At 36.9% G+C, this 27,074-nt stretch overlaps 1 pseudogene; it reads right to left on the bottom strand.

Annotated features, from left to right (window-relative positions):
* Positions 1-24,897: 24,897 nt before the first annotated feature.
* LOC144319920 (tubulin alpha-1B chain pseudogene) lies at positions 24,898-26,259 on the bottom strand (annotated as a pseudogene).
* Positions 26,260-27,074: the final 815 nt, after the last annotated feature.

Here is a 27,074-nt window from a genome sequence, read left to right as displayed (position 1 = left end):
GCACCTTCAATTCTGTGGTCTAGAGTACCTTTCTAGTGAATTCCGAGTGAAGAAAACTAGAGCTAAAAGTGAGGACTCTGGATCATACAACTAAAATCTTCATAATATTAAGGATGGGAGAAAAAGAGAATTTTGCCTAATGAAATAGAGGGAAAAATAATGAAAATAGGTACCAGGGATGTTCAGGGAGCAAAGCAGACAAAAGCCCAAAACAATGTGGCTGCTTGAGGACAGAGTGATACCTCATGAAGAGCTTCTGAATCCCTGACATTTACAGAAAGAGCTAAAAACCTGGACTACCAGGCTATCCCTAAGGATTTAAATAACTTCTCCCACGGCTTCTATAATACCACTCATACCTGTTTTATTTCGTGGGTGGTTTTCCTAAGTTCCCCTATCAGTCAGACTTCCTCTATTTGCATCTTTAGTTGTGGTGCTCCCTGGATCTCTTCCCAAGCTACTGTTCCTTGAGAAAGCCCTTTCCAGGTGAATGTGTCTATTTTCATGATTATAACTATTACTATTACTATCTATTGATTCTATCTTGAACTCAATCCTCTCTTTGGAGATTCAGCCCTGGTATCCAAGTTCTCCACAGCTTTACTTGTGTCCACAGATGTGTCTAAATCTAAAATGTTCATCTTTCTTCACCAAACAAATTGCTCCTCCCCTTATACTCATCGTGCTTGATGACCTCTCCCTTGCCATGGGTCCATACTTTCCACATTGGATCACTCTCCAAGTCTATGTGTTGTACTATATTTGTTGATATTTAACATTTATTTATTGAAACATATTTTGCATCAGATGCTGACCTAGGGTCAGTGGATACAGAATTACATGAAAGAATAAGGAATTTTTATGGAGCTGTTAGTCTAGTTGGGGAGACACACAATAGATAAATATACTAAATGATTATAGCTTATGCTAAATGCTATGAGGACTACAACCAGATTGACATGATGAAGAATAATGGAGGGTATATATTTTACACAGTGTTCAAGGAAGGTTTTATCAAGCCAGGAGCTGAAGGTATAAGGAAACAAGCCCATTGGAAAGTGTTCCAGGCTAAATTAGGACAAAAAATTTCAATCTTCCCAAACCTGTAAGTTTATTCTGTGGCCTGTCAGAAGGCAAGTGATGTTGAAGTGTATGAATGTAGAGAATGGCTTGAGACGTTTTGATTAGCTGGCATTCATTGAGTGCTTTGCATAGCCTAATTATTGTTCGAGATTTTGAAGTGGATTATTACATTTTACACTCATATATACTTTATGATTTTTATTCTTATTTTGGGAATTAGGAAACAGAATCACATGGAGATTAAGTAATTTACACTTGTACTAATTGGTGAACTGAGATTGAGATATAGACAAGTTCACTCTTTTGATACTGTGTTATATTGCCATCTATTGTCACTTAGGAGCTAGGTTTTGCAGAGACTTTGAAGGCATGATAAAGAGTTTGGATTTTATTTTTATTGGAATTGAAAAGACACTGATGGTTCTTAAAAAGTCTTGCTCTCTGAGATTCTCTGAAGTTTGTCTCCACTGACAAGTTCTCAGTTCATACCTTTTTCTTGTCTCCACCAGGTCATTACAACAGTGTCAACTGTCAATCTGGTCAGTTCACATTTCACCCCACCCTCACATTTGAATACGCATGAAATCCAAACCAAATCAAATCACAACCCTGCTCAAAATTCTTGCAGAGGGATCCACAGCCTTCAACAATAAAATTTAAACTCCTCGAGTACTGCACTGCATTTTTCCATCTTTTGCTTCTCTTCTAGGTCTTGCTCTAGCCGTATTGTGATTTCTGTCTTGTTCTCCTACCACACTGAATCTCTTAGAGTTCCTGAATGTGCTCTTTTCTTTCTCTCCATAGCAGGGAAAAGAACCTCGCTGGTGAGTGCTATAAGGATTTTGCTGAAATAGACTGTTTTATTTCTACTCTTGCATATGCTCCTCCCTCTGGCAAACACATGCTCTTTCCTGCCTTGACAGTATCTCCTTACCACCACCACTCCCGAACCCTTACTATACTGTTTCGGGGAGCTAACTGTATCTGCTACTCACTTTTAGTATATGTGCTGCCAAAGCGAGCACCTGCTACTCATTTTTAAAAGCTCAACCCTGAGGTCACTTCCTCTGGGAAGCTATCTTCCCACAGTATCCTCTGCATGTATCCTAGCACTTGTATATAGCTTTTTAGTTGTTGTTTGTCTCTCTTTCCTGCATTATGACTGCTTTGAATTTAAGGATTTTAGCTTATTCACATAATCCAATGCCTGGCACATGGCATGAGCTTTAATAAAATCTTGCCATATGAGTGTTAAAGAGAATGGATAAATGAACTGCAGTAATTCAAAAGTCAGGCCAAAAAATAATTCATGAAGATCAGGGGCTGCATAATTTATCTTTCAGGGACCATATACCATTTCAATTGATCTACAGCTATAAACTCATTCTACCATTTAAGATCCTCCAAACAAAACAACCTGGTACGTATTATCCTCAATCAATTAGTAAATAATATTTAAATACCCCTGTTAAAAGCAGATATGATGCTTGGGTCATATAATATGTAATCTATATAATATATACTTTCTTAATTTGAGGAGAGAGAATATTAATTTAAAAAAGTATAATACTGGCACACCTGGGGGGCTCAGTCAGTTAAGTATCAGCCTTTAGCTCAGGTCATGATCCCAGAGTCCTGGTATAAAGCTCCACATCTGGCTCCCTGCTTGGTAGGGAGCCTGCTTCTCCCTCTCCCTTTGCTGCTCCCCCTGCTTGTGCTCTCTCCCTCTCCCTCCCTCTCTCTCTCTCTCTCTCAAATAAATAAACAAAATCTTTAACAAAAAATAAAAAAATTATAATACTAATATGGAGTATTTTATACTACATATAGCTGTCTAATAAAACTTTTTTCATATATTCCCAGCAATCTTATGATATATGACATATGTATCGTTTGTAATCACCATTTTTAGAGATTAGGTGATGGAAGTCCCAAGAAAGTTCAGATCTGCTGGAAATTCAGTAGCTAGGAAGTCCAGTGGCAGAAACTAAGTTGAACACAGATTTTTCCAAAATCTAAATAATGTAACACACTTAATGTTAAGCTCATATGGCAGTATATTTAATAATCCCATCTCAAAATATTTACTTGAAAAAAGAAACTAAGTTCTGACTATCTAGTTTGATTTAAGAGTAAACATGACTGGGACACCTGGGTGGCTCAGCGGTTAAGCTCTGCGTTTGGCTCAGGGCGTGATCCTGGAGTCCCAGGATCGAGTCTCACATTGGGCTCCTTGCATGGAGCGTGCTCCTCCCTCTGCCTATGTCTCTGCCTCTCTCTCTCTCTTTTGTCTCTCATGAATAAATAAATAAATCTTAGAAAAAAAGAAAAGTAAACACGACCTACAGTAAAGCCTTAAATTTTATTTGCAAGTTTACTACAAGCTCCAAAGCTTTGAATTTTGAAACTTTTTGAATTTTTAACGTATCAGTCTTTCTATAAAAGCTTACAATCCCTGAGATTTTTTTTCTGAGTCTGAAGCATGTATTTTTGTCCTGAGAATATTCGTGTATTCCAGGCCATTTTGTCATTCTCTGGCCTAGAAAACACAAATATCATTACCTTTATCCTCTCAGCATAAGGCAAATTTTAGATAATTCATTTCTGGTCCAGAGTTAAAAGAGTTTTGTATGTATTTCTGATGTTGTTTTGTGCTGTGACCATGAAAAATTATGGCATTCTGATTTGTGATTAACTTTTAACTTCATTTTCTAGTGAAAGAGAGACTATAGAGAAGAACATCCATGGCTATTTGTCAGGTTTATAGAAAAACATCCCTGAAAAACAGTACATGTTTAGTTATTTAAGGAGAAATGTAAATGGAAAAATACCCAAGGAAGCAGAGTAATTAAATGATTTTCAATGATTTAAGTCTCATTCATTATGTACTTTGCATAATCATTTAAGAAAAAAAATCCCAATAAAATAAATATGTCTTATTTCCATCAGCTTAAGAAAGGCATAGGGGCAACAATAAAAATAGTTTTCAAAAAAAGTCCTGGCTGAGAATGCCCTCTAGCAAACATTGCCTTAGCTGCCAGCTTAAGGAAACTGGAGATGCAGTCACAACCTTCTAGACTGGGGTAAAGAGTAGGCCATGATGTCCAGGCTTTGAGACTAAATCTGAAGCACCCCAACATCACCTTTGAGCAGTGGCACTGAACCATCCATTGCTATCAATAATTTCTTCCAAAGGTCCTTCAGACAATAATCTGTTCATATGAACATTTATGAATAGGTATCACTGAATAATTACTATTTTGACAATAATGGCAACATTCCTGGTCTTCAGGAGCTGATAATTTAGTGTTTTAACACTTCAAAATTTAGCAGCCAGGACGATCAGTGGCAAAACCTAACTTGCACCCAGGTTTTTCATATCTAAATAATGTAATTCATATAATATTAATCTTAGAATAGATTTTATAATCTCATCTAGAAATATTTATTTGGAAAAAAAAGCACTAGCTATCCAGTATGGTATAAAAACAGCCATTAGTAAAGCTACATACACACACAAACCATCAAAATACCATGTGCCTGGCACCTGGGTGGCTCAGGGGTTGAGCATCTGCCTTTGGCTCAGGTCACGATCCGGGGGTCCTGAGATCAAGTCCCGCATTGGGCTCCCTGTGGGGAGCCTGCTTCTCCTTCTGCCTATGTCTCTGCCTCTCTCTCTCAGTGTGTCTCTCATGAATAAATAAATTTTAAAAAATCTTTTAAAAAGTGCCATGTGGTAAGTGTTCAAATTGATGTTTGCACAAAGTGATAATGGAAGCAAGGAGAGACTGATCCAAACACAGCCTAGGGGAAATCGAGGTTCTAGGAAGAGGTAATGTTGAAATTAGGAAGGATGAGGAGAAATTAGCCAGATGTTAAAGGCAAGGGACTCCATTCCCAACAGAGACAGCAATACATAACAAATACGGATCTGAGATAGAGTCTTGAGAGAGTTGTGGCAAGTGAGGTGGCTCAGTATGAGCACAGTATAGAGTGGAAGGTAAAGGATGTAGGAGATAATGCTGGAAAGATGGGGAGGTGGCTAAAAACACAGAAAGTTGTACATCATCTTATATAATGTATGTTTTATTCTAAATGCCATAGATAGTTATTACTGGATTAAAAGCAAGAGGAAGTGTCATGGTCAGATTCACATTTTAGTGTTTATACTGTTGAGGCAGTATGGAGAAAGAATTTTAGAAGTACAGAGAAGCAGGCTAACACAAATGTCCTAGTAAGAAAATTATGAGTGTCTGACTAACACTAACACTTTGGATAGGAGAAAGAGATTAACCTAATAAATATTTAGAAAGTACACAGGAAATAGAATTGACAATCAGTGATAAAGTAATAATAAATGATATAAAGTATAATCAGTGATAAAGAAGTTGAGGTCTAGAATGACATAATTGATTTCTAACTTTTTTTTTTTTTAATTTTTATTTATTTATGATAGTCACAGAGAGAGAGAGAGGCAGAGACACAGGCAGAGGGAGAAGCAGGCTCCATGCACCGGGAGCCCGACGTGGGATTCGATCCCGGGTCTCCAGGATCGCGCCCTGGGCCAAAGGCAGGCGCCAAACCGCTGTGCCACCCAGGGATCCCAATTGATTTCTAACTTATGAATGGCATGATTGGTGATATAAATAATCACACAGGGAATAAAGGATAAAGATCATGTTTGGAAAAAGAAGACAGGAATTTTAGTTTGGTACAAATTGTATGTAGGATAATTGTGGCACATCAGTGTGGAAATACCAAGAGGCGTTAAAAATAGGAGTTCGGAACTCGAGTGATGTCTGTATTAAAGATATGTTTTATAGTTCAAACAAAAAATGAGAGTTGAAAGTACAAGTGTGGATAATATTGTCTAAAGAAAATCTGTGAAGTGAAGAGAGATAAAGATTTTAATGAGTTCAGTTTATCGATTCTTCTTTCATGGATCATACCTTTGGTATTGTATTTCAAAAGTCATCACCAAACCAAGGTCATCTAGATTTTTTCCTTTATTATCTTTTTAAGAGTTTTATAGGTTTGCATTTTACATTTAGGTTTATGAGCTATTTTGAGTTGATTTCTGTGAAGATTGTAAGGTCTCTCTAGGTTCATTATTTTGCATATGGATGTCTAGTTGTTTCAGTGGCATATGTTAAAAAGACTATCTTTGATCCACCATCAACATTTCCTTTAAAATATCTGCTTTGCAAAAGGCACTGTCAAGGGAATGAAAAACAAGCCGCAGACTAGGAGAAAATATTTGCAAAAGACACATCTTAAAAGGGACTGTTATCCCCAAATTACAAGGAACTCTTAGAACTCAACAATAAAAAAAAAAAAAACCAATTTAATTAAAAAACAGGACAAAGACTTTGATACCTCACTGAAGAAGATGTGCAAATAGCAAATAAGCACATGAAAAGGTGACCCATATCATATGTCATCAGGAAATGCAAATGAAAACAACCATGAGATCCTAACACAAACCTATTAGAATGGCCAAATTCCAGGACTCAGAAAACACCAAATACTGGCAAGGATGTGGAACAACAGGAACTCTTGACCATTCCAGATGAAAATGCAAAATAATACAACCATTTTGGAAGATAGTTTAGTAGTTTCTTGCAAAACAAAACATATTAATAAAATTCGGCAGTAGTGCTCTTTGGTATTTACCCAAAGGAGTTGAAAATTTTGGCCATACAAAATCCAATATAAATGGATATTTATAGCAGTTTTATTCACAACTGCCAAAAGTTGAAAGCAGCTAAGATGTCCTTCAGTAGATAAATGGATAAGGAAACTTATCCACTTTATCATTTGGTTCTCCTGTCAATCAATTTCTGCTGTTATTTCTTCTCTTCTCTTCTCCCTTTTGGTTAATTTTGTAAGATTGACTGTTACATATAAAAACATAGAGCTAATATAAGTACCTAGAATTTTTTTTTTTTACATGGCATCCTTTTCTTTTTTCCTTTGTTTTTTTTTTTTTTTTAGGCAATTAAGACAGGAGTAGTTCATACTAATGCAATCAAGGATTGAGGTCATTTTAAACTCTGCACTTAGTTGTATGAGATCTCTTGTTATGGAAAGAAAACAAAGAATGGAAATTACCTTCAGTAAGCACTTTTTTACAGCTGTTCTCTGCTTAAGTTTCTTCATTTGAAAGGAGCCTCGGTATCCATCGAAAGATGAATGGATAAAGAAGATGTGGTTTATGTATACAATGGAATATTACTCAGCCATTAGAAACGACAAATACCCACCATTTGCTTCAACGTGGATGGAACTGAAAAAAATGATAGTTTCTTATATAGGATATTTGTTAGGTAAAAACCGTTGATATGTAATTGTGATTTAATGAAAGTAAACACTTTATAAATATAATGTATCTATTTTAAAATATTCTGATGATAATGTGAACAAATTATCAGGAGATATTCAGACAATAATAAATTGCCTTTAATTTTTTCCTCAGTATATATAAACCAAAATGTTTAATATCTCATAAAGACCTTAAAAATGTTCACAGTTATTTTAATGATCCTACTAACATTCCCTATAGGGAAGATAGAGAAATGAATAAAAGACGAATACATAAGGTCTTTAAGATTTTATTTTTAAGTAATCTCTATACCTAATATGGGGCTTGAATTTTCAACCCCAAGATCAAGCAAGAGTCACATGCTCTACTGTTGAGTCTGCCAGGTGCTACTCAGTTATTACATTATTCTAAATAAACTAAAATGTTAGTACATTCTGAAAGAGGAATACAGAAAAAGGATTTAGGTATCATTTCTTTACAATCCATTTTTCACAGTAGTAAATTCAGAATTTGTTAGTTCGTAAAACTAAATTTGAGGTCAGTGTCTGGATTCAACATAAACGTGAATGGTTTCAGACACTAAAGATAAGTGCTGTGCATAAAGAAAGTAATTAAACAAATGTTGGGTTTAGTCAGTAGGCTGAGAGGATGAGGTTTCTATTGGGAGTTAAGATGAGCACACTGACTTATCCAGTGTATAACACTAGGACTGGCATATAGTAGGATCTTAGTACCATTTCACTGCATGCATGAATGAGTGGTACTATCCCAGATCCAAAATGGAGATTAACAGGTTCCTAGATTGTTGTTTTTTAAATGGTTTTATTTGGGATTATATTTTAGATGCAGGGATTTTATTTGAAACCTGAGATCTTTTTTTAATCCTTTTTCTAAACTCTATGTTTCCCGGATTCAGTACAAAGGCTTTAGAAAATTTTTGGCTATAGGAACACTTTTAAATGGTCTCTCCTAGATATATTTCCTATTATTTTTTCAGAATAGTATAGGCCTTAAGTATTCAAAATATTGTCTGTAATCCCTAGTGAAGGGGAGCAAAATCATTGAGTGAGGAACTTGTTTACATGCCATCAAAGAAATTTCTCCCATGGTCTTAAGTTACAATTTTTCTTTTTTTACAAATTAAGTATGCCAGACTAGCTTATTTACTATGAACTATTTTTTGCCTATGGGTCATATCAGTGACCTCTAATACAGAATTAGAATGCCTGATTTGTGGAAAATTTCTCATGCACTTGGTCTAATGATGCATTCAATCTAAGAGGATAGCAATTAGCACAGCTGGTGCTAAGAGGACCACTGTTATGGCTGGTAGATGAGGTAACTTGATTTTTTTTTTTTAAATAAAAAGTGTATGAAAGACTGGAGGGCACAGAACACTCTCCACACCTGACCAGGAAGATATGCTTATGAAAACAATGCTACGTAGTAGATGATCTTTGTGTGAATCTAACTATTCTGAAAATGCATGACTCAGAGGACATGCACTGAAATTCAAAATCTTCTGACAAGTTTTGGTAGGTACTTTGGTTGCCAATTATTACAAATTAGCGATTGTGTGAAGCGTAAGATATTGTTCCTTCTAAAAGAATGGCTTCTTATAATTTAACTGTGAGAATATGTGTATTTATTTCTCCTACGGAATCTATTTCTTGTTGTTCATGTAGGAAAGACTTCTTTTTTTCTCTAACACTCCAAATGCAATCTGGTGGCAAATTCTGTTAGCTTTCCTTCCATAGTCTATACAGAGCCTGACAACTTCTCAACACCTTCATCACAACCAACAACATAGTCTAACCCATGCTGTTTCTCTTCTGAACATTCCCATCACCTCCTAATCAGCAATCCTTCCATTTTGGTCCCCAGCTTGCCACCAGTCTGGCTTCATTCCACAGCCAGAGTAATATTTGGAGAGTAAGTCAGATCATGATATTCCTTGCTGAAGTTCCTCCAATGTCTGTCTATCTTATTCACCTAAGATCCAAAGTTCTACTGAGGGCATACCAATCAAATTCTGAGCTCATTCCCACCACTTTGCCCTCTTTCACTCTGATTTTGCCTCTCTGGCCTCTCCTGTTCCTCAAAACCACCAAGCAAACTTCAACCTGAGAGCCTTTTCCTCTGCCTAAGAGTTCATTCTCCACATACACATTTGTCAAAGATAAAGCCAGACACCAAAGTGCTGAGGATAGATGTTATTCAGTAATGACTATTGCTTTAGCAAAGAGGATCCAGTGTGACTCAACTTCATGAAACAAAAGGCAGGAGACTTTTTCAAGACTGAGATATGCTTAGGTAAGGCATTGAGGGTATAGAGAGTGGTGAGTTCCTGTGACTAGGCTGTATGGGTTCTTTCACTGAAGTTTATCCAGAAGATAAACAAACAGCTGTATCTTCATGACTGGAGGCAGTATTGCAAGTTAAAACAAGGTTGCTGCGTTGGGTCCTTTCCCTCCAACAAGGACTGGGAACAAGAGTGAGAGTTACCTCTTTGAATGCTTTTACCTCAAAGAGACACTGGTTCTCAGGTCCTTGAGAATACAGCTCTGGGTGGTAGGAGATTTAAATCTCTAGGAGGCAGAGAAGGATTTATAATTATAAGCTTCCTAAAGTAACTGTTCTAAGAGGGAGTTCTGGGGCCCAACTGTCTACCACCAGATTTTGGTTACGACAAACAGTAAACTCTTCTGATGTGAACAGATTATATATGTATCATATATAGATATGTAATTTATGTATTGTATTCTATCTTACATTAGTATGTAAATTCCATTAAGGGCTATCTCTTTCACTCAGAATCCCCACTGCCTACCCTTGCTCTTGGCACATGGTAGGGATTTGATATTTGCTGATAACCAAATCATTATTTTAAAACATTTATTTAGAATTGTCTATATGGCACTGTGATCTTTACTTGGAACCTAAAAATAAGTTAGTCCAGACATTAGAGAACTCCTGGTTTAGTGGAAGAAATAGACATGAACACAAATTACTACACAATAGTGAACTACTTGCTGAAATTAATTAAGTACAAATACTAGTGGGATCCTGTAATCTGAGCAACAATCTACTGAGGAGAAGAAATATATCAAAAGAAACTCTAAACAAGAGTTATTTGATTAGAGTCTTAAAGGAAGAGAGCAAGTATATTTGAATATATTTACAATAAAATTGGGCATATTTTTCAAAATGCCATATTGATAAGTTGTGAGTATAGAAAAATTTATTTTTCCTTTTAAAAAGAGCTCATCCTGTGGAAATTTGACAGCTAGTAGCACAGTAGAATTACTGACTTAAATCTTATTCTCAATGCAGTTTTATTTCTCTTTTCCACCTTATCACAAGGACCTGACATTTCATTAAGGAATATGTCTCATTTCTGGTAAGCCTTGGGGTTTCCCAAGGTTACACATTTCTTTCCCTTTTTCCTTTCCCAAATCACTACATGACTGGGTCTAAGGAAGATGACTATAGTATTGCCACTAGCACACACAACTAAAAGAAAGGAATCTATTCACATCCCACATTCCTAGTATAATTTTATCTCTACTCCTCATGGTAGTGATATCTCTTGATACTAAGAAAAAAAAATCACGATGCACTTAATATTATAATATTAAATACATATTCATAGATCATTGTACTGACATGCAATAAACTAAAAGGATAGTATTTTAAACAGATTTATAGAGAGGGGCTTTCAATCATTCATATATATATTTATAAGGCTTTCTTTTAATAGATTATATTTACAGCACCAAAGTCGCATTAATAGAGTATTTCATTTGGAAAATTGAATTAGTCATTGCATAGAATAAAATACTATGATAGTAGCCCACTAAGATGGAATTCTGTCTACATTGGAGAATCACTCAAGGCACAAAATTAATTCGGGTCAAATTTTTATCATAGGCACTGAAGTACAGATCATTAGTATGACTGAAGTAGTCAGTAGAATCAGTAAGGAAGAATTTCCACTTACCTCATTTTAAATAAACAATCCTTGCAAGGAGTCAACCAGCATAAAATATCTCAAGTTAGTTATTTTCTCAGTGCTTGCAAGATGATATAAATGATATATGGTGATATTCCACTTTGACATAGGCCATTAAGCCATTCTGATTATTAGAGTAATGTTGTCACAATGGCTTCAGTCATTGAATTTCAATCATAAACTTTGTTCAAACATAATTGATCATTAATGTTCTCACTTGCTTCAGGCTCACTGTAGCTTTTTAATACTCTAAAATCATTACCAGGAAGTGAGAGGTTAATCTCTGCATTACAGTTGATCATCATTTAGGGAAGCTTTTTCAGTCTAGTGAAATGACAATAAAGTCAAGTGCAAAGAACAGTTGACTTAGGGTACAGGAGAGTTGAATTCTAGAATATAGATTTTAATGAGATTCCAAATATTCTTTGTAGCTTACCAATTATAAGTTTGGGAATCCCTTTGCTGCATATCTGTATCAGCTAGAAATAATGTGAACAAATGGGTTGAGTTTATTTATATCAGATGGTTCTCACTCTTCTCAAGAAAGAGGATGCTGGCATAAATTTAAAACACCAATGTTCCAAAGTAATTAGTTGCACTGGCCCCTGGAGTAAGAATATTCATGTATCATTATCAAAGTAGACATCCAGAGGCTATTTAGCACTGCTTTAAAAATAAGTTATGCTGATTTCAATATACCCCAAATCCTTTTGAACCAAACTGACTTGTGTTTTTCAAGTACTTGGATTCTATTTTGTAAATCACAGCTTCTACTTTTCTAAGAATTAATTCTTAAAAATTAGAAGGTACCTCCAATAATTAATGTTTTGTCCAAGACCAAATCACTGTTTTTAAAACTCCAACATGCTAATAATATACAAATATATCCTCAATAAGCATATTTACCAGGTTTTGTTCTATCTCTAAAAACCCCTTTCTCACTGAGGCTACAACTCTTTTGAGTTGACCTTTAGCCCTATTTCCATCTTCGTTGTTTAAATACCTGTATAGTATTCTATTGGGTGTTTATACCTTAACTTATTTAGCCATTTTCTTACTGATAGTAGATTATTATCTGTTTATTTTCTTATAATAAGTGCATGATAAGTATCTTTGTGCATAATTTTCTTATTCTTGTATTTAAGATTGTTTCCTTAGAATAAGTTTTTAGAAGTAGAGTTTTACGGGCCCCAATAGCATTAAAATTTAAATGCTTTTAAATATGTACTGAAACTAAACTGTTTTCCAAAAGGGTTGTACCAATTTACATGATCATGATCAATGTATGAGAGTGCCTGTTTTACTGTACTCTCGCTGCATTGTCAGAATTAAAGCAATAAGATTATTGTCTATAAGATTAAATTAAACTGATCCAAAAAAAGAAAACCACTGGTGACTTCATTTATACAAAAGTGATCCAATGAAGCAAGAAAGGGATTATACTTTCTATTCAGTAGATTTAGGGTTAAACATGGGTTACTGTACATATGCATCTACATTTGCTTCTTTCTACAACCTGGCCAAGTGGCAGTAAAAAAAAAAAAATGTTTTAAATTCTAAAACAAGTCAGATTGGAGATGACAGCATGGTTTTAGAAGCTGGAAAGTAGATAAGGGATGAAAGGGATGTCAGAGGCAAGCAAGATAGTTCTCACTGAAAGGGTTCTCATGCTAGAGGACCAGGTACAGTTGAGATAAACAATGAGGAGGATAAACTACAAGTCTTTGTAAGAACCTTGAGGTTCCTTCCCAATCTTGTGCAGCCATGCAGCTGCCTCTCTTACTCCCTGCAAGAGAATAGAGGTTTATTTGATGCAGAAATTGAACTAGAGCCTCTATACGCAAGGGTTCCCAAGGTATAGCAGAAGAGGGAGAGGCTGTCATTTAAAAAGAACAAATAAAGGAAAATCTAAATCATCTTCTTGTAAAATAGAAGAGAATTGTTAATGTCTTAAATTGGTAATTCAAGAAATAGGAGTTAACCCTCCCATTTATAAACAAGTAGGTAGATTTCAGAAAAAAAAATGCTACAAAATGTAAGGGAGAGGGATATGAGAATAGCAAACAGTAAGGAAAGGGTCAATTGCTTTTCATTATAGTTAGACTTAAAAAAAAAGTTTATTTATTTTACATATAGAGAGAGTGAGCAAGTTGACTTCCTTTTGACCACAGAGGTCCATGAGGGGCTGGATCCAGGACCCCGAGATCATGACCTGAGCACAAATCAAGAGCGAGCTGCTTAACCGACTGAGCCACGCACATGCCCTTATAGTCAGCCTTTTAAAACGTACGTGTATTACTCTGAGTTTTAAAATCTGTGCAGAGAATAAAATGTGGTAATAAAGGCTATCCATCTGAATGAAAGCACTGGCATTTATATTTTGGGCAGCTCCTTACCCCTTACTCCTAAGGGGACTTAGGATCTGGGTCTAAAGAACAGGGAGTAGAGCCATGTAAAGCAACAAGTTGCCTGGGCTACTTACACTTATCTTTTCCAAGTCCATTGTCTCTAATCTCGGTGTCTTTCCTAGTACAGAGGTCAGTGAATTAACCCGGTAAGAGAGTGGACATATTGAGACACAATGGATTATTTAATGCCAAAACTACCGGATTGTCACTAAATAACAACTCAGCAATACATGGAATAAAGGTCGCTCTCTTTCTTAGCTATGCAGACTCAAGTGTTTTATACATCACTCCTATTCTTCTCATGGCCTCAGTTTGGCTTGGCTCAGCATCTTTTCTAGCCTACCTAGAATAAGTGAGGCTCCTCCTCCCAATTTCATTTACTTTATTTGCATGTGGTTTTTATTGTCATTTTGACAAGGTGAAGGTCCCATCTCTGGGGTAACTAGGAATGGTGTGTGTGCAGAACAGCTTTAATTTTTTAAATATTTTATTTATTTATTTGAGAGAGAGAGAGAGAGAGAGAGAGAAAGCGAGAGAGAGAGAGAGAGAGAGAGAGAATTAGCAGGGGAGTAGAGGGAGAGAGAGAGCGCGGGGAGCCTGACTCAGGGCTCAATCCCAGCACCCTGAGATTATGACCTGAGCCTAAGGAAGATTTTTTAACAACTGAGTTACCCAGGCATCCTGCAGAACAGGTTTAATCTTTAATTCTCATAAGATCCTAGAAGCTATTTTTTCTTGAATTGAGGAGAATACGAATATTATGAATTTAACCATTCTGGTTCTATGAGAGAACTCAGATGCTATTCCAAACTTTTTATAAATAGATTGAATTTTTTAAAATCTCACTCTAGACACTGAATTTGTCAGTTCACTGTATTTTTTAAGGATATAATTTATATAAAACTAAAATGCTGCATTCTAGCTATTTGTTTCAGCATTCTTATGCCCCAGAGTGTAAATAAGAATTCACCTGAAGAGCTTATTAAAAATACAAGTGTCTGCTCCTCCCCCTACTTTTTATTCAGTAAGTTTGGGGTAGGAGCTATGCATCAGCATTTGTAACAAATGCAAGTGGATTCAGAACCACGGTTTGAAAAACATTAGTTTTAGCATGATTTTTCTTTTGTGTGTGAGGAGATGACCTGGTATTTCCCATGCAGAAATTATTGTCATACCTAGAACTATGCAATTTATCTAGCATGAATATGTGGACATGAAATAAATACTTTAGTTTCCAAATTATTAAAAAAAATAAACTCATCTTAGGAAGAAAATAACACCAGAGATGCCTGGGTGGTTTAGTGGTTGAGCATCTGCCTTTGGCTCAGGTCTTGATCCCAGGGTCCTGGGAGTATGTCCTGCATCAGGCTCCCTGCAGGGAGTCTGCTTCTCCCTCTGCCTATGTCTCCACCTCTTTCTCTGTCTCTCATAAATAAATAAATAAAATCTTAAAAAAAAATAACACCAGTATCTGGAAACCCTCTGAAATCCTCTAGAACACAGAGGAAAATAAGGATTATCTGATTTTTATCAATCAAGTTAATATTTGCCTAACAAATGAAATATGATTGGGGATTTAAGAGAATCCAATGTAATGGACTCATTTAGAGATAACTTTCATTTTTATGAAAGTGATTAAGAAAAAATAATACTGGTGCTAATTAAAGTTGAAGTAATTAAAGATAGAAAATGGAAAGAATGTATAATATAAGTTAATTTTAATGATTAAGGATAATTTAACATGCTTTTATTAATTGTGATGTTTATTATGCCTGGCTGAACAGAGAGAATTTTTTCCATGTTTCTCACTTGATTTCTGTGTCTTGAAATATCTTAATCTCCTTACTTCTTTAAAAACCAGTGAGCCTTTCTGGCTAAATTTATAAAAATGAAACAGAATGATTTTGTTAATCTTGCCAGCTACCTCTTTTGTTCAAATGCCAGCAGTCTAGGAAGCAGCCCGGCTCAAATGACTGATACATTTCATTTTTTGCTGATTAATTCTCCAGAGCACCTTGCATCTGTCCAGAGAGGGGACTGGAAATCTTCAGAGAGCCATCTAAGCACTATGATTGGAGGTCAGCTTTATATGTTATTGCCTCTGTTTGAAATCATATCAATTTCAGTCTTCAAACATGTGCATCTGAAATTTAGTATTGACTTTTATTTTGTTGATATGTGTGATTTGATTTTATGGGGTGAAATACATAGTAGGTAAGGCTCTAAATTTTATGATTCAATTTCCTGTGACAAAGTTAATAACCTGATGGGAAAGTAAGGTAGAAGTCTCAGCCAAATGCTGGATAGTGGTCTTCATCATGAAACAAATGGGAAAAGATATTAATTGTGCCTGCAAAGGGGACCTGAAGAATATTTTCTCAAGATGCTTGGCCTCCAAGCTGCTTTGAAAGGTATACGAAGGCACACTGTCTCTCACATCCTGACCTTGAAGTGCATCTGTGGATCCCAGGACTAGAGGATGGGAGTTTCCCATCTTAATTATTGCCTTGGCTGCATCTACAACATTTTGATTTGCTATATTTTCATCATCACTGAGTTCAGAATATTTTCTACCCCTTGTGATTGACTTTTTATTTCACTATAGGTTAGTTAGAAATATTATGATTCATTTCCACAAATATTTTCTAGTTTTTTTTTTTTTTTTTTTTTTTGCCTTATTGAGCCCTGACTTAATTCGACAGTATTCACAAAACATGATTCATGGTCCAGAACATTTTGATAAATGTTTTAAGTACACTTGAAAAAGATATATTTTTCTGCATGTGTTGGATGTAATCTCAATTAGGTCAAATTGGTTAATTATAATGTTTAAATGTGCTATATCTGTCTTCTTTTTCTATATGTTACCAAGACAAACGTTTAAAAATCTCCCACTTACATTGTGGATTTACTGAGCTCTTATTTTTGGTTTGTCACTTTTGAGTTTATATATTTTAAAAGCTGTATTATTAAGCTTATATAAATTTATTAATGTTATATATTCCTGTTGTTACCTATCACTACAAAATGTCCCTCTTTATCTCTCCTGTTACTTTTACCTTTAAATTTAAAATATAATAATATATAATATATTAGCACACCCAAACCAGCTGTTTTTGCTTACATATCATGTTTACATAGCATATATGTCTCTGTGTGTATATATGTGTATACATGTGCATTGGGCTATAAAATCTTGTTCATTTTGTTCCATTTGCAGTATCTTTTATTAGGCCTTTTATTTCTCCTCTCTTGATATTTTTGCATTAATTGAATGTTTTATTTTTATTTTTATTTTTTTATTTTTTTTAAGATTTATTTTTATTTTATTTATGACACAGAGAGAGACACAGAGAGAGAGAGGCAGAGACACAGCAGAGGGAGAAGCAGGCTCCATGCAGGGAGCCCGATGTGGGACTCGATCCCAGGTCTCCAGGATCAGGCCCTGGGCTGAAGGCGGCGCTAAACCGCTGAGCCACCTGGGCTGCCCTAATTGAATGTTTTAATATTTCATTGTATTTCTTCTGTTATCTGACTTACCATGACTTTGTCATTCTTTTACTGGTTACTTAAGAAATTACAAAAGGCATCCATAACTTATTACCATGTACCTTAAATCAGACAAGGTCCAATATAATGTAAAACATTTGTTTTAACTCTACTTAAACTCCTCTGGCTGATTTTCTTCTATTATACATTTTACTGTCAGATATGTTATCCACACTGCAGTGATTTGTTAACATTATTGCTTTAAACAATTGGTAATCTTTCTTTTTTTTTAATTTATTTTTTATTGGTGTTCAATTTACCAACATACAGAATAACTCCCAGTGCCGGTCACCCACTCACTCCCACCCCACACCCTCCTCCCCTTCTACCACCCCTAGTTCGTTTCCCAGAGTTAGCAGTCTTTACGTTCTGTCTCCCTTTCTGATATTTCCCACACATTTCTTCTCCCTTCCCTTATATTCCCTTTCACTATTATTTATATTCCCCACATGGATGAGAACATATAATGTTTGTCCTTCTCCGACTGACTTACTTCACTCAGCATAATACCCTCCAGTTCCATCCACGTTGAAGCAAATGGTGGGTATTTGTCGTTTCTAATGGCTGAGTAATATTCCATTGTATACATAAACCACATCTTCTTTATCCACTCATCTATCGATGGACACCGAGGCTCCTTCCACAGTTTGGCTATTGTGGCCATTGCTGCTATAAACATCGGGGTGCAGGTGTCCCGGCGTTTCATTGCATCTGTAACTTTGGGGTAAATCCCCAACAGTGCAATTGCTGGGTCGTAGGGCAGGTTTATTTTTAACTCTTTGAGGAACCTTCACACAATTTTCCAGAGTGGCTGTACCGGTTCACATTCCCACCAACAGTGTAAGAGGGTTCCCTTTTCTCCGCATCCTCTCCAACATTTGTTGTTTCCTGCCTTGTTAATTTGCCTCATTCTCACTGGTGTGAGGTGGTATCTCATTGTGGTTTTGATTTGTATTTCCCTGATGGCAAATGATGCAGAGCATTTTCTCATGTGCATGTTGGCCATGTCTATGTTTTCTTCTGTGAGATTTCTGTTCATGTCTTTTGCCCATTTCATGATTGGATTGTCTGTTTCTTTGGTGTTGAGTTGAATAAGTTCTTTATAGATCTTGGAAACTAGCCCTTTATCTGATATGTCATTTGCAAATATCTTCTCCCATTCTGTAGGTTGTCTTTTAGTTTTGTTGACTGTATCCTTTGCTGTGCAAAAGCTTCTTATCTTGATGAAGTCCCAATAGTTCATTTTTGCTTTTGTTTCTTTTGCCTTCGTGGATGTATCTTGCAAGAAGTTACTGTGGCCGAGTTCAAAAAGGGTGTTGCCTGTGTTCTCCTCTAGGATTTTGATGGAATCTTGTCTCACATTTGGATCTTTCATCCATTTTGAGTTTATCTTTGTGTATGGTGAAAGAGAGTGGTCTAGTTTCATTCTTCTGCATGTGGATGTCCAATTTTCCCAGCACCATTTATTGAAGAGACTGTCTTTCTTCCAATGGATAGTCTTTCCTCCTTTATCGAATATTAGTTGACCATAAAGTTCAGGGTCCACTTCTGGGTTCTCTATTCTGTTCCATTGATCTATGTGTCTGTTTTTGTGCCAGTACCACACTGTCTTGATGACCACAGCTTTGTAGTACAACCTGAAATCTGGCATAATCTTTCATATTTACCTTTTCTACATTTGCTTTTAACTTCCTTTTTTAAAAAAAAGATTTATTTGTGGGATGCCTGGGTGGCTCAGAGGTTAAGTGTCTGCCTTTGGCTCAGGGCATGATCCCAGAGGCCTGGGATTGAGTTCCACATTGGGCTTTGTGCATGGAAACTACTTCTGCCTAAATCTCTGCCTCTCTCTGTGAGTCTCTCATGAATAAATAAAATATTTTAAAAAGACTTATTTGTTTTTATTTGTGGGGGGAGAGTGTGAGACAGAGACCATATGAGCAGAGAGAGAGAGAGAGAGAGAGAGAGAGAGCACATGAGCAGAGGGAAAGGGAGAGGGAGAGAAGCAGACTCCCCACTGAGCATGGAGCCCAGGGTGGGGCTCGAGGTGTGGTTCTATCTCATGACGCTGAGGTCTGACCTGAGAGCCTAAATCCAGCGTCAGACACCCACCTGACTGCATCACCCAGGTGCCCCTGCTTTTTACTTCTTATGCATTACTTCCATTATTCTATCTGGGATCACTTTCCTCCACCCTATTGAGTTTGTTTTCAAGAACTGAAACAATGCAAGGATTGTTAGTTGTGGTCACCTCTGCAAAAGAAACAGGAGAGCTAAATTTTCACTCCTTACTTTATATCTGTCTCAGAAAAGAGTGGCTTTACAGGTAGGTTTTGCTTTTGTCTGATATTTTCAGGTAAAATTATGACCTCTAAAGCCCAAAATATACAAAATTTGAATATATGTGGTATACCAAAATTGCAACAAATATTAGTGTAATTTCTATTAATATTATAAACCTTTTTTTCTACCTGATTACACAAGTGGCAATCTATTCACAGAGATGACAAACGTTACAAAAATGAAGAATAATTAAATCTGCCAATAGGAAGACATAGCTCTTTTGTTCCCATTAGAAAAATAAAAATATGTTAAGTAACTGTTAACAACCTCCATATTTGAGCACAGTTGAATGAGACAGTTCCATACATGACATATTTTTAGAAGTTAGACAGGAAAGAGTATGGATCCTCCATCAGACCCTATATATTTAATAATCTTCTGGGAACTGCTTCAGACTGTGTGATTATAGAAATGTCAACACCATTCTCTTGAGAATGTGTCATAAGTGTACTACAGAGTAACTTCTTTTTATTTTTCCTCATCTAAGATAAAGACCCTGAGTCCTAAAGGAATAAGCGTTCTTTGCCAAGGCCCAGTTTACTCAACAAGTAGCAGCCAAAACTGAACACATTTCATTTTATTTTGATCTTAAGTGCCTGCATTTTGTATTCTTTCCACCTGGAAGTCTCTCAAGTAGCTTGACCTCAAGAGACTGAAGGCAAATTACCTTCTGCATCTTACCACATTTTCATCTTATCTTGAGATTTCTATGTTAGGAAAGCATTACAAGCCACAAATTTCCCAAGCCAGAAACCCTGGAGTCATCCTAGACAGTCCTGATTCTTATTCCAACAGATCATCAAGTATTGTTTATTCATAAATATCCCTTGCATCTATCCTCTTGTTTTTATCATGTTATTGTGACATTGAGCATTGCTTTGAGGGCAAAAAAAATATCCCACAATCTTACTTATTAGTTCTGCTACAAATGGAAAAGCTGTAGCTTTTGCAACCTGTTCTCTAATTGCAAATCCTTTTGTTTTTTCCTAATTGATCCCGTTTTCAAATCTCCATAGGGGCTATTTCAAATTTTCACCAGTTCTTGACTGCTTTCTTTCAATTTACATCTCTATTATCACAGGAAAGAGGTAGGCCTAAATCAGGTAGTTTATCTGGAAACAAACACAAAGTTTTAATTATATGGTGCAAGATGTTATGTGGTAAAAGATCTGAATGCAGAACTATCTTATCCCTCAAGAATTTAAAGATTGAAAATCAGTAGTTTGGGGAAAATACAGCATGCCTGCTAAATGTTATGTTTGCTTAATTAAATTAAGCCATTAGACCTTATTATATCAGAAAACTCAAAAACAGTTTAATGAAGTACTAATGTTTGAGCTTAAAATTTTAATATAAAAGCAAAGGATCCTTTAAAAAGCAATAATTCCTGTTTAAGTATTAAAGAAAAAAGTCATTAAGAGTATGAAATTACTCTTGCTTCTGCTTTCATGCTGAACTCATCATGAAAATAAGGCTTAGTCAATGACTTTGAAAAGAAAGGCTTAGAACTTCCACAAAGACTGAAAAACCACTTTGATTTTGAGCTATGAAAATGGAGTCATTTCTTAGCCAGTGAGTACAACCAATTAATGATGATGGCCTCTTCAGATTAAAGTATTGACTCTAACATGTCACCAATGGCCCCTGCAATTATAGCATTAACACTGACATTGAAGATATTTTTGGTACTTTACAAATGACATGTAACGATGGCACTATGTCTCACTGTTTCTCATTACAATGGTTCTGACACTTGGCATGAATTACAGCCATTTAACACTAGAGTCCTGAAGCTTAAATTTAGAGTTGTAAGCACTGAAAAATCTTTTTCCCGGTGAGACATTTGGTTCATAACTGGCTGCAGAATTGAGTTTAAGGATTTTAGAAGAATGGAATATAATCCAGTTAAAATGAGAAATTCCACTTTTGCACTGGCATGGAATGTGAAATCTATATAAATGTGAAACAAGTACACCAAACATCCTGTCACATCCACTTTTGAGCTGAAAGAATATGACTATATTATTACTATAATTATAGAGAATTGGCAATTATTCCAGGTTTCAGCTTAGAAATATAGTCTGCAAATTTTAGGTAAACTCTAATCTTCAGGGGGAAATTTTAATTTGCCATTTTATGTCCATTGTAAGGCATATCCCAATATCAACTCCTAATTTTCAAAGGTCTATGTAAACAACTGTCAAGAGAGTGCTATTAAGTGAGGTTATGCTAGGTATTACAGTGAGGGGCAGGAGCAGGACAATTTACAACACATGTGCCTTCATAAACTTCCCAATGCTTATTGTTCCTGTGAAGGGGTTTCTGGTTCAAGGGTTACATGCATTTCGGATGTATATATCCAAGGAAGCCACAGTTAGCCCTGGGCACTTCTCTTTGAGGACTACTATACTAAAAGTCTCTGAATGGCCAATCATAGCCTCTGGAGGTATCTCTTCTTTCAACCTTTGCTTTCCATCCGAGGTAGGACAGTGTTTCCTGCACCTTCCTCCCTTTTCAGGTCATCTACTGTACTCTTGATGCACCAGAGCCTTTCTCTCAGAGACTATCTATCCTGGTCCAGGGCTTCTTTTCGCACATGCATGTCAGTTACAGTGCGATAGGCAGAATAATGGTCCCTAAAGTCATCTAATTCCTAATCCCCAGAATGTGTGTATATGTTATGTTATATGGCAAAAAAAAAAAAAAAAAAAAAAACCTTTGAAGATGTGATTAAAGTTAAAAACTTTGAGATGGGGAGATTGTTCTGGATTATCTGACTAGGCTCAATCTAATCAGGTACATCAATAGAAAATGAAAAAGAAAAAGAGTGAGTCAGATAAGTGTGAGAGCAGATGGAGAGATCTGAAGAGTGAGAGGGACTCAGCTTACTGTTATTGCTGGCTTTGAAGGCAGAGTGAGGGGGCTTCACCCAAGGAATGTGGCTGGCTTTTAGGAGCTACAATGGATCTCAGCTGACATCTATGAAGGAAATGGGCTCGAAAATTACAAACGCAAGGAATGAGTTCTTCCAACAACCTAAACAATTCAGGAAATGGATTCTTCCTGAGAGCTTCTAGAAAGAAATGAGCCCTGCTCCCTCTGATTTTAGCCCAGTGAGACCCATGTTGGGCTTCTAACCTATAGACTTTAAGATAATAAATTTATGTTAAGGCACTACATACGTAACAATGTGCTATAACAACAAAAAACTAATACAGGAGTTCCTCATACTGTTCCATTTATAGGTATGTAAAAAAAGTAATAACTAGGACTTCTGGGGAAGATGGTAGAGTAGGAGGATCCTGGGCTCAACTAGGCCCATGGACATAATTAGATAAAACCTACAATTAGATAACACCCAGCAGAGCATATTTTCCACAGTTAAATGTAGAGAAGAGACCACACAAAAGAAAGTAGGAAGGGCAGAGATGGTCAGGAGCCAAACAGACCCATGGGACACGGGAAGGAGTGACACCATAGGTTTAGAGATAGGGGACAAGTAGATCCCCATACAGGACACCCCAGGCATGGGGTGGGGAGGGCCACATTGAGAAGATGAATCCCTATAACATTTGGCTTTGAAGACCAGAGAGGCCTAGCTTCATGGGCTTTTATAATCAGTGGGATTTAACACCTAGAACTTTAAAAATCAGTTGACTCAGCTCTGGGAGAACCAGAGGGCAATAGGAAACTGAGTCCCCATTCTGGAAGAGACAGCACAATGAACAGCCCACCTGAGATACAGCATAGATGCAGCAGTTTGAAAAATACCTAGGATGTACAAGAAGATTAATTTACTAATCTTCATGTGTGGGATGGAAAGGCTGGGTTCTTTGAGAGGCATTTCTAAGAATGGAAGAGCTGGTGGGCACCATTTCCCATCCTGCCCCATAGTCTAGATACATGGACACCTGCAGAAACCAGCACAGTGCCAACACTCTGCACTGAGCTTGCTAACAGTGTCCAGGCCCTGGTACTTTTGTGAATCTGCCTGCTCCAACACAATTGGCCTTGGAAGAAGTTTTCCCAGGTATTTGCCACAGTGGACCTACGAGGAACTTGTTGGCCCTTAGTGCTAGACCCCAGTGACTTCCTGAGAACATACCCTTCAATACACCTCTGGCAAGAGTCCAACCAAAATGGTGCCATAAGTAAGTTAGCTATGGCAAGAGACAGCACCATTCCAAAGTGACTCCTGTCCTGGGGAGAGGGGAAGATAACCTTAGGCATCTGAACTGGGTCTCACTACAGCCCCAGCAGTGGGCTGGAGGCAGATAGCCCCGCCTGACTGCAGCCCCACCCACAAATGAAAGCTTCTCAGGGAACAACAAAGGGAGAGTGCCCCCCTTCAGCTCTGCTAAATGCCTGATCTCACTAAACTCAAGAGAGCTCCAGACTCACCCACTAAAAACACCCACTCACTCACACAAACCCTGCCCACAACAAGCAAAGAGAACCATTGCAGACAACTGAACTGAAGGCAAATGTGACTCAACCACAATAGTAGGGCACATACAACACACTTAGGAGACACCCCTAAAGCATCAGGTCTGGTGGACAGAGGACATTACACTACAGGGCACCATAAGACCTCTTCATAAGGCCATTACTTTACTAAAATGTATATTACATTCATTGATATTTGGGTATTAAACCAGACTTGGATTCCTAGGATAAATTCTACTGGGTCATGGTTTATAACCTTTTTATATTCTGCTAGTTAGATTTAGTTTTCTAGTACTCTGAGGATTTTTCATATATATATCTTAAGAAACAAAATTGTGGGGAAGCCTGGGTGGCTCAGCAGTTGAGTGTCTGCCTTTGGCCCAGGGCGTGATCCTAGAGTCCTGGAATCGAGTCTCACATCAGGCTCCCTGCATGGAGCCTGCTTCTCTCTCTGCCTATGTCTCTGCCTCTCTCTATGTGTATCTCTGATGAATAAATATAATCTTTAAAAAAAAAGTCACAAGAATTTTTAGTTTCCTTTTGTGTTTATCTGTTTTGACATCAGGGTATAGTGGCCTCATAGATTGAGTTGAAAAATGTACCTTTTCATCTACTTTTTTTCTTTCTTAAAGCCTTTACTTTGAAACATAATGAAAAATCTTACAGGTATGCATGAAAAAGTAAGACATGATTACAGTAAAAGTTAAGATAATCTAACTATAAAGCTTTAATGCCTGTCAGCTAGTGGAGGCTAAAGTTCCGAGCATGACATGTTGCAGGACTGAAAGGAATGGTAATTCCTTTCCTTCTTCAGTCTCCCCTTCAACAGAATCCATGCTAAACTCCTCATAATCCTTCTCAAGAGCTGCCATGTCCTCCTGGGCCACACAAAACTCTCCTTCCATGCCCTTACCCACATATCAGTGAACAAAGGTATGCTTGGGATACACCAGGTCAAATGTGTGATTCAGGCTATCCCAGGCCTTATTCAATGGCTGTGCTGTTGCATAGAGCTTGTGTACTGTGGCCAGGTCTCCACCAAGTACCAGTGGGAGGCTGGTAATTAACACTAACTTTAAGGCCAGTGGGGCACTAGTCCACAAACTGAATGCTGCACTTGGTCTTAATGGTGGCAATGGTGTCACTGATATCTTTGGGAACCATGTTGTCATGGTACAACAGGCATCAAGCCATGTATTTACTATGGCAAGGGTGACATTTCATCATCTATTTGGCTGGCTCAAGGCATGTATTGGTGATCTCTGCTACAGAAAGCTGATCATGATAAGCATATGTGGCCAGGGGAAGTGGATGTGGGGATAGGGGACCAGATTGGTCTGAAATTCTGACCAATCAACATTGGTCAGATCAAAGATCAAAATTCAGAGCTCCATCAAATCTGAGGGAAGCTATGATAAAGGACAATTTGACCTACCAACCTATTTAGGTAGGGTGTTCAATATTGAGGTTTCTATGACAGATGTCTAAATGGCCTCAATGTCTACCATAAGGCACAGAATGCTCCAGAATGATGTGATTAGAGAGGATGGAATTGCAATGCTCAACTAGAACTGTGGAAACCTGAGAGGCTGGGTAAATGGTGAACTCCAGAATGGACTTCTTGCCAGAGTTGGCAGACAGGCATTCCATTAGCAGAGAGGTGAATCCAGAACCATTTCCTCCTCCAAAGCCACGGAAAACCAAGGATCTTTATAGACCTGTGGACTGGTTTTTTAAGTTGGTCCAAGACAAGGTCAATAATCTCTCTGCCAATGGTGTAGTGCTCTAGGGCAGTTATTGACAGCATCTTCTTTGCCTGTGATGAGCTGCTCAGGATGGAAGAACTGGCAGTAGGTGTTACTGTGAACTTCATCATTGACCATTGGTTCCAAGTCTACAAACACTGCCTTGGACACATGCTTGCCAGTACCTGTCTCACTGAAGAAGGTGATGAAGGAGTCATCTCCTGCTCCAATGGTCTTATCACTTGGCATCTGGCTATTGGGTTAGATGCCCTGTCTCAGGCAATAGATCTCCCAGTAGGCATTGCCAATTTGGACACCAGCCTGGCCAATGGAGATGGAGATACACTCATGCATGTTAGATATGGATTAGCAGGTACAAGCTACAGGTCCCATTTATGGTCCTCAAACAAGTTAAGAGTCGAGCTAAGTAATACAGTTCCTCTTCATCTATTTTGTTTTGTTTTGGAGGAGTCTGTTAAGATTACACTTAGTTTTTCAAATGTTTGGTAGAATTCACTAGTAAGGTCATCTGTACTTATTTTTTTCTTTGTGGGAAGTCCTTAACAAATACCAATAAATTATTTTTTCCTTTCTGTTTCGATTGTATAATTTCTATTGATATATTTTAATTTTTTTCTTCTGCTATCTCAAATATGTTGTTGATTTCTTTAGTAATTTTTTTAATTTTGGGTATAAAATTCTAGGAATTCTGGAATTTCAGTCTAAAATTTTTATTTGGTAATTATTTAATAATTTATATCTGCTTATTAATGTTCTCTATTTTATGAAATATTTTTATCATATCTCATATATTTTCTTTTTGTATGATTGCCTTTAGTTCTTTGAACATATTTAAAATAGCTTCTTAAAGTATTTCATGCTAAGCCCATCACCTTGGCCCCTTCAAAAGAAGTTTCTACTGTCTTCTTTTTTTCCTGTCAATGGGTCACACTTTTCTATTTCTTTCTATGTTACCTAAACTTTTCTGAAAACGGGATCTTTTTAATAATATGTTGTAGCAATTCTGCACACTGATCCCTAATTCCACCCCAAATGTGTATAGAATTGGCACAATGGTCTTATAATCAATTAGGCAATGAATAACAGTTTTGAAGATGTACTTAAGACTGGTTCTATAGTTCTACTCAAGTTATATACTTTAGAGAAGC

This window comes from Canis aureus, chromosome 9 (genome assembly GCF_053574225.1).
Source record: "Canis aureus isolate CA01 chromosome 9, VMU_Caureus_v.1.0, whole genome shotgun sequence".
Taxonomy (NCBI): Eukaryota; Metazoa; Chordata; class Mammalia; order Carnivora; family Canidae; genus Canis; species Canis aureus.
This window is presented reverse-complemented; position numbering and strand designations above follow the sequence as displayed.